Below are 9,304 nucleotides of genomic sequence, written 5' to 3' on the forward strand. Positions count from 1 at the left end.
AACGAGTCAAGGGATTTTCTTTAGGTACATTAAGTCATAAAGCAAACTGTTCATGGTATTTAGGCTAACATGATAAGTTAGCAAACTTGGAGAATTACATAAAAGAGTGATGATAGTGCATTTTAAAAGTGGCCACAGTATGTTTGTCCAGGGGAAATGAAACACAAGGATTTCATCAGTTCATTGAGCTCATAACTACATACATGATTATGTAGTTTTGACTATTATGGAGATTGATTTCTTCTTCTGGAGAAGAGAGGAGGCTGAGTCCTACAATGAGCAAGACATTATACAAAACAGAGCTACTTTTAAGGGTAGGGTAAAATTGCTGTGGTTGTTATTAAAACATAATGGCCTCTAAAGAAATTGTCCTGGAATGGAAAGGACAGAGTTTCCCTAATCATCCCCAAATTTTCTGCTCCTAGAGTGATAGTCGCACCCTTGCTAGTTTACAAAAAGCTGTTGGATTAGCAGAAGACTAAATGATGCCACTTTGGTTAATCAAATTTAAGTATATGTGATTGGTTTTCCATACCAAACTCCTCTTGTTCCTATAATACACTAGACAAGCTCTTCCCTAGGACTTTTTACTCTCTGTTCCCTTTACATAGAACATTCTTCCCAGAGGTATCTGCCTAGATTAGTCAGCTTGGGCTGCTATACATGTAAAATGCCATATACTGGGGGGGCTTAAGCAACAGATATTTTTATTTCTCACAGTTCTGGAATCTGGGAGGTCTGAAATCAGGTGCAGATTCTGTGTCGGCTATGAATCCTTTTCCTGATATGCATATAGCTACTTTCTCATGTTGGGAGAGAGAGAGAAAGAGAGGCCTTTGGTCTCTTCTTTTATAAAGGCACTAATCCCAACATGCAGTCCCCACCCTCATGACCTCATCTTAACCTAATTAACCTCCCCAAAGCCCTACCTCCAAATCCCATCACACTGGGGATTAAGGGCTTCAACATATGAAGCCCCATTTGGGCGGACACATTAAGTCTATAGCATAATTTCTAGTCTATAGCATAATTTCTAGTCTATAGCATAATTTCTAAGCAAGTTTTAATTGCTCCAGGTGAGCCTACTTCCTTCTTCTTCTTCACTTCTTATTGTCAACATCTTCATATGATCTTTCTTTGATTATCCCTTCCTAACTCTAAAGGGCAAATGGGTAAAAGACCAGCTGGATTCAGACTGTGAGCTTAGGACTAAAGGAAAGGAAAGGGAAAATATTTCAGTTCCTTTCCCCCAGCCTTTTCAATTTTTAATTCTATGGGCTTTGAGAACACTGCACTAGAAATTACCAGAAGTAAAGTTATATAGCTTGCCCAATGAGCTGTTACAGGAATTTTTAATGAGAAATCTTATCTCCTGTGAATTTCACTGAACCACTGAAATACAGTCTAATAATATCTTCTAAGGATACCAACTTTAAAGCAGGGAACTACTTCTTAAGAAAATCTCTTTTGCTATGTTTTAATGTATGTTAATGTATAATATGTTTAACATACTTAATGTATGTTAATGCAATTTAAATTACAGCAAATAAAATTAGTCACAAGAATCAATTAATTTACACTATCTATTGTCCATTTATTCTAATATATGCATTTGGGACAATTTTAGGTCATTAATTATTGTTTATTCAGATTTTGAAATTTAATGTCTGCTCAATAATTCTGCAAATCGGCATACAACACAGTTCATTTACATAATCTGCCTTTTATTTGTAATTTCCGTTTTAGAGAATTAATAAACAACATTTTGTTCTAAAAGTAGCAGATGAATTACCATATTCCATATAGAAATATATCTGCTTATAGAATTTTATCATTAATCATGACACTCTGGTTTAATAAGTTATACAATTATCATTTTACCACATTCTTGTATAAGTATCCTGGCTTACAGATTTCTGTGCCATTGATTATTTCACTGTTATATAAATTCCTTTGTCTCAAGGAAAACCTAAACTTCAATAAATAAAAGTACAAGAAACCCATACTTCAATAAACTAAGAGTACTTACTTTTAATAAATACAAACAGTAACCTCCTACATGTAAAACTTTTCCATTAAAGTAAACCTGGAGTAGAGAGTCCCAATCTATGGGCAAGTAAAAATAATCTTAAGGAAAACAAGTGGAAAAGTACAGCTTGGAAAAACAAGAAGTTTCATCATTATTGTTAACCATATAATATACATTTCCATGAAGTTAATGTTTTTCTCCTATTTCCACACATATTTTATCCAAGAGAAGTGTATAAAACTCCTACTGACTTAAAAAAAGGCTTACACTGACAAGTGTAATGTTATTAAACTTCAAAGTGAAAGTCGCTCAGTTGTGTCTGACTCTTTGTGATTCCATGGACTACAGTCCATGGCAGGATACTAGAGTGGGTAGTCTTTCCCTTCTCCAGGGGATCTTCCCAATCCAGGGATTGAACCCCGGTCTCCCACATTATGGGCATATTCTTTACCAGCTGAGCCACAGGGGAAGCCCAAGAATACTGGAGTGGGTAGCCTATCCCTTCTCCAGTGGATCTTCCCAACCCAGGAATCGAACTGGGGTCTCCTGCATTGCAGGTGGATTCTTTACCAACGGAGCTTTGAGGGAAGCCCTTATTAAACTTCAAAAGGAGCAAGCAATCCTCTAAGTTCACCAACTATTCACTGAGAATAAAACTGTTTACTAATTCCTTGATGATTTAATTGAGAAGTATATTTTAGTTGTACTTGCATCTTTGGGGTTCTTGTCTGACTGAATGGTAAAGACTAGGAGTGGCCAGAATCAGAATTTATAATAGATCACTGTTGCCAAAAAGACAGGCACAGGCTCCTCTACAGCTGGAAAATAGAGAAGCCCAGTTCAGGAGACATAAAATAGTGTCTAGTATTGGACAACAGATCATATCGTTTTACTATGTGGTAGATAGACCCTAGAGCTTCCCAGGTGGCATAGTGGTAAAGAATCCGCTTGCCAATGCCAGAGATGCAAGAGACGGAAGTTCAATCCTTGGGTCAGGAATATCCCCTGGAGAAGGAAATGGCAACCTACTTGTGTACTCTTGTCTGAAAAATCCCATGGAAAGAGGAGACTGGTGGGCTACATTGTTGGACACGACTAAGCAACTGAGCACATACACCCCCAAGGATTCTCTCTCCTGAAGGTCAGTCCCTTATGTATTCTACTCCCACACTGAATCAGGGCTGCTATGAATGACAAACAGAGGAGGACACAGGTGACAGTGTGGGTCTTCTGAGGTTGGTTTATAAAGGGCCCTGTGGATTCTGCTTTGTTCTCTTGGATTGCTTGTGCTAAGGGTAACCAGCCATTATGCAGTTAGGAACACTCAAGATCCATGGATCTTGGAAAGGTCCATGTGGAGCAAAATCAAGGTTTGCTACCAAAAATTGATACCAATTTACCATCCACGTGAGACAACCTTCTTGGAAGCAGGTCTCCCAGCCTCAACAAACAAACCTTAAGATGACTGAAGCCCCAGCAGGTATTCTGACAACCTCCTGAGAGACCCTGAAACAGAATTGCTGCCTGTCAAGAGTCCCTTGGACTGCAAGGAGATCCAACCAGTCCATCCTGGAAAGGAAATCAGTCCTGAATATTCATTGGAGGGACTGATGCTGAAACTCCAATACTTTGGCCAACTGATACAAAGAGCTGACTCATTTGAAAAGACCCGGATGCTGGGAAAGATTGAAGGTGGGAGAAGAAGGGGATGAAAGAGGATGAGATGGTTGGACGGCATCACTGACTCAATGAGCATGAGTTTGAGTCAACTCTGGGAGTTGGTGAGGGACAGGGAGGCCTGGCGTGCTGCAGTCCCTGGGGTCACAGAGAGTCGGACGTGACTGAGCGACTGAACTAAACTGAACTGACTGAACTGAAGCAGCTCTTCAATTCCTGACAAAGAAATTGTGAGAGATAGCAACTATTTACCAGTGTTTGAATTGATGCTTTTGAACTGTGATGTTGGAGAATACTCTTGAGAGTCCCTTGGATTGCAAGGCGATTGGTCCAGTCAATCCTAAGGAAATCAGTCCCGAATATTCATTGGAAGGACTGATACTGAAGCTAAAGCTCCAATACTTTGGCCACCTGATGTGAAGAAATGACTCACGGGAAAAGACCCTGATATTGGGCAAGACTGAAAGCAGGAGAAGGGGATGACAGAGGACGTGATGTTTGGATGGCATCACTGACTCGATGGACATGAGTTTGAGCAAGCTCTGGGAGTTGGTGATGGACAAGGAAGCCTGGCATGCTATAGTCCATGGGGTAGCAGAGTCAGACATGACTGAAAGACTGAACTGAACTGAAGACACTAAGTTTTAATTTGTTGTTAAACAATAAAAAAAAATGCATATTCTAATCATTATAAGACAGTAAAGAGGCAAACAGAACAGTAACAGTCAATTAACAGTTCAATTCGGTTCAGTCACTCAGTTGTGTCCGAATCTTTGCAACCCCATGAATCACAGTACGCCAGGCCTCCCTGTCCATCACCAACTCCCGGAGTCCACCCAGACCCACGTCCATCAAGTCAGTGATGCCATCCAGCCATCTCATCCTCTGTCGTCCCCTTCTCCTCCTGCCCCCAATCCTTCCCAGCATCAGAGTCTTTTCCAATGAGTCAACTCTTCACATGAGGTGGCCAAAGTATTGGAGTTTAAAAAGCTTCAGCATCCGTCCTTCCAATGAACACCCAGGACTGATCTCCTTTAGAATGGACTGGTTGGATCTCCTTGCAGTCCAAGGGACTCTCAAGAGTCTTCTCCAATACCACAGTTCAAAAGCATCAATTCTTCAGTGCTCAGCCTTCTTCACAGTCCAACTCTCACATCCATACATGACCACTGGAAAAAATCATAGCCTTGACTAGATGGACCCTTGCTGGCAAAGTAATGTCTCTGCTTTTAAATATGCTTTGTAGGTTGGTCATAACTTTTCTTCCACGGAGTAAGTATCTTTTAATTTCATGGCTGCAATCACCACCTGCAATGATTTTGGAGCCCAAAAAAATAAAGTCTGACACTGTTTCCACTGTTTCCCCATCTATTTCCCATGAAGTGATGGGACCAGATGCCATGATCTTCATTTTCTGAATGTTGAGCTTTTAGCCAACTTTTTCACTCTTCTCTTTCACTTTCATCAAGAGGTTTCTTAGTTCCTCTTCACTTTCTGCCATAAGGGTGGTGTCATCTGCATATCTGAGGTTATTGATGTTTCTCCTGGCAATCTTGATTTCAGCTTGTGCTTCATCCAGCCCAGCATTTCTCATGATGTACTCTGCACATAAGTTAAATAAGCAGGGTGACAATATACAGCCTTGACATACTCCTTTTCCTATTTGGAACCAGTCTGTTGTTCCATGTCCAGTTCTAACTGTTGCTTCCTGACCTACATACAGATTTCTCAGGAGGCAGGTCAGGTGGTCTGATATTCCCATCTCTTTCAGAATTTTCCACAGTTTATTGTGATCCACACAGTCAAAGGCTTTGGCATAGTCAATAAAGCAGAAATAGATGTTTTTCTGGAACTCTCTTGCTTTTTTGATGATCCAGTGGATGTTGGCAACTTGATCTCTGGTTCCTCTGCCTTTTCTAAATCCAGCTTGAACATCTGGAAGTTCACGGTTCACATATTGCTGAAGCCTGGCTTGGAGAATTTTGAGAAGTACTTTGCTAACGTGTGAGATGAGTGCAATTGTGTGGTAGCTTGAGCATTCTTTGGCATTGCCTTTCTTTGGGATTGGAATGGAAACTGCCCTTTTCCAGTCCTGTGGCCACTGCTGAGTTTTCCAAATTTGCTGGCATATTGAGTGCAGCACTTTCACAGCATCATCTTTCAGGATTTGAAATAGCTCTACTGGAATTCCATCACCTCCACTAGCTTTGTTTGTAGTGATGCTTTCTAAGGCCCACTTGACTTCACATTCTGGCTCTAGGTGAGTGATCACACCATCGTGATTATCTTGGTTGTGAAGATCTTTTTTGTACAGTTCTTCTGTGTATTCTTGCCACCTCTTCTTAATATCTTCTGCTTCTGTTAGGTCCATACCATTTCTGTCCTTTATCGAGCCCAACTGTGCATGAAATATTCCCTTGGTAGCTCTAGTTTTCTTGAAGAGATCTCTAGTCTTTCCCATTCTGTTGTTTTCCTCTATTTCTTTGCCTTGATCACTGAGGAAGGCTTTTTTTTTTTTCCTCTCTCCTTGCTATTCTTTGGAACTCTGCATTCAGATAGGAATATCTTTCATTGAAAGCACAAGGGTCACTGTGAAAGTGACTGAGATCTGTGGCACAAGCTCACAGTTACATTAGCAGCAAGGACTTTAAAAAGGAAATGCCTGAATACATCCTATTGAAAATGTGCTTTGACCACAGTAGTATGGGGGAGGGAAAGTGCAGATGAGAGGTTAGCAATTTATGGAGAGAAATATAAGCCTAAGGCTCTGAATTAGTCATAATCATAAGAACTCTTTTAACATGTATATAGTATAAATATAAATATAAATTACTCCACTTGCTGTTTCAGATGGAACTTTAATACAATTTTTATGAGTCATGCTCCTCTTTGTCCTGACCTCTAGTCCTGAGTTTGGGCTTTTTTTCCAAGAGTTTATTTTAAGTCATTGTAAAACAGGAACTATTTTAAAGTTGCAATTTCTTGATCTGTAAATTAACAAAAATTTACAATAAGGGTGTTTGATTCTTTTAATTCCTGCTGTGTTTATAAAATAGAAGTATTTATAGAAACAATATATTCCTTTGGTGTTTTAAATTTAAAGGAAATTAGTTGTTACTTTCTGAGCTTCCTAGGACCTGCTAAATGGATTGCACTCTCCAAAAATCACCTGGATTTTTAAAATACTCCTTATTCTGTTTCTCATTCAAACATCATAGCTTCCTATTCTGACTTAGCTGTTAAGAAATAATGAATACATCCATTCTTAAAATATACTCATTTCTAACATCTCCCAAGGGATAGGCATTTTTATAAGTATAAGAAGAACACATTTAATGGTGGTTTGTTTATGAAAAAACAACTTTGGGAAGGAAAGTCTTCCCACGTAGATATTTTCCAAACCCTGCCTGAACTCAGGCCTGGGTGTGAGTGAGGATCAGCAGGGAATTAATATTTGGACAAATGAGAACATTTGGACCAATTAAGCTTTGGAATAAGGAAAGAGTGACACAGAGTTGTGTTAATTCAAGTCATAGAGATTTTCATTCTTGCCTACCTTTCTCCACAGACCAGCACTTAAGGAAATTATACTCTTTATACACCTAAAAATACAATGGAATATAAACTAACTTCCTCCTGTCTCCCTCCCTTCCTCTTTCTTTTTCTCTTTCTTTCTGCCATTTTTTTTTTGTCTACCTTCACTTTAATATACAAACTTGCTCTTTGATTTCTGTCAAAAAATATTGAAAAGGCTATTTAAAACATATTTGGAGTTTCTGGTTACCATTCATTGAGTGTTTAACACATGGTAGGTATTATGCTAACCTTCTCATCTAAGGTAGTCAAGTATGTATTGTCACCCTCACTTAACAAATAGGGAAATAGGAGTTTGGAGAAGAGAGCAAAGAAATGATTGTCAGTCTCACGGTGACAGTGTAAGCTGGCCCTGGGATTGGTTCCCAGGTCTGCGCAGTTCCAATGTCCATGATTTTCATGACTACACTAAACGCTGGGGGGAATGTAGCTGTTATAGTGCTTACAGATGTCAGGCCTTCCTCTGAGAACTTTATATTTAGCTACTCTTTTATTCTTCACAATAGCCTTATGAAGTAGGAACTATTAACCCCATTTTACAGACAAACTGAGGCAAAGAGAGACTAGTAATAGTCAATAAGTTGTGGAGAAGACATTTGACCCCATGCTGTCTAATCCCTAAGCACATACTACAAATCAATGCATCAACAAAAGTTAAAAGATAAAAAAAAAGCACAGTATATTTTGAAGACACTTCAATACAAAATATTTTGAGAAAAATTAAAGTTAAAATTTGTCTCTAAATCTATTGTCATAGCAATAAAAGCAATAAACAATATCTTATCAATAGCTTCGAATAAGAATCAGAAGGGACTTCAGTTCTTTAGAGGGACTTTCATGGTGGTTCAGTGACTTAGACTCCATTTGTACTCTCAATGCAGAGTGCCTGTGTTTGAAACCTAGTCAAGGAACTAGAGTTTACATGCTGCACCAAAGATTGAAGATTGCTTATGGCACAACTAAGACCCAGTGCAGCCAAATAAATTTTAAAACAAAGCAAAAGAATCAGGCCTTGGAGACATTTCATTATTTTAATAATTCAAAAGCAAGCTTTCAAAATTGGATTATATTTTTTGAAAAGTTCAAATGCTTTTTATTTTTTAAGATTTTATTTATTTTTATTTTATATTGGAATATAGTTGATTAACAGTGTTGTCTTAGTTTCAGATGTACTGCAGAGTAATTCAGTTACACATAGACATGCATCTATTCTTTTTCAAAATCTTTTCCCATTTTAGGTCACTAGAGAGTGTTAAGCAGAGTTCCCTGTGGTATTCATAGGTACTTATTGGTTATCTCCTTTAAATATAGCAGTGTATACATGTCAATCTCAAACTCTCAATCTGTCCCTCTCCTCCATCCTTCCCTCTGGTAACCATAAGTTTGTTCTCTAAGTCAAGTCTGTAAGTCTGTTTCTGTTTTGTATGTAAGTTCTCTATCATTTTTTAGATTTCACTTACAAGTGATAGTGTATATTTGTCTTTCTCTGCCTTACTTCACTTAGTATGGTAGCCTCCAGGTTCATTCACATTGCTGCAAGTGGCATTATTTCATTCTTTTTTAATGGCTGACAGTATTTGGATGTGCTATATTTTTATCCATCCATCTGTTTGTAGACATTTAGATTACTTCCATGTCTTGTCTATTGTAAATAGTGCTGCAGTCAACCTTGGGGTACATGTATCCTTTCAACCAGATTTTTCTCCATATATATATCTTGGAGTGGGATTCAAAATTGCATTGTATTTTAATTCATTTAAAACAATTGCAAAGATGAGTCTTCAAAACTTGTGTCTTTCACTAGACACACAAATAAAACATTAAGTTAAAATTTATCTTTTCAACTTTCACTTGTCTAAGGGTTGATCATTGTTAAAGACCTTTATGTTAACAAGAGTAGATAATGATAATGTAAGTTAATTCAAACAAATTTTTGAAAAAAATGGAAATTAAATGGTTAATAGCTGATAATGGCTTTGCACACTATAAGAAAACAAAAAGGAA

The sequence above is a fragment of the Oryx dammah genome, unplaced genomic scaffold, assembly GCF_014754425.2.
Source record: "Oryx dammah isolate SB20612 unplaced genomic scaffold, SCBI_Odam_1.1 HiC_scaffold_18, whole genome shotgun sequence".
Taxonomy (NCBI): domain Eukaryota; kingdom Metazoa; phylum Chordata; class Mammalia; order Artiodactyla; family Bovidae; genus Oryx; species Oryx dammah.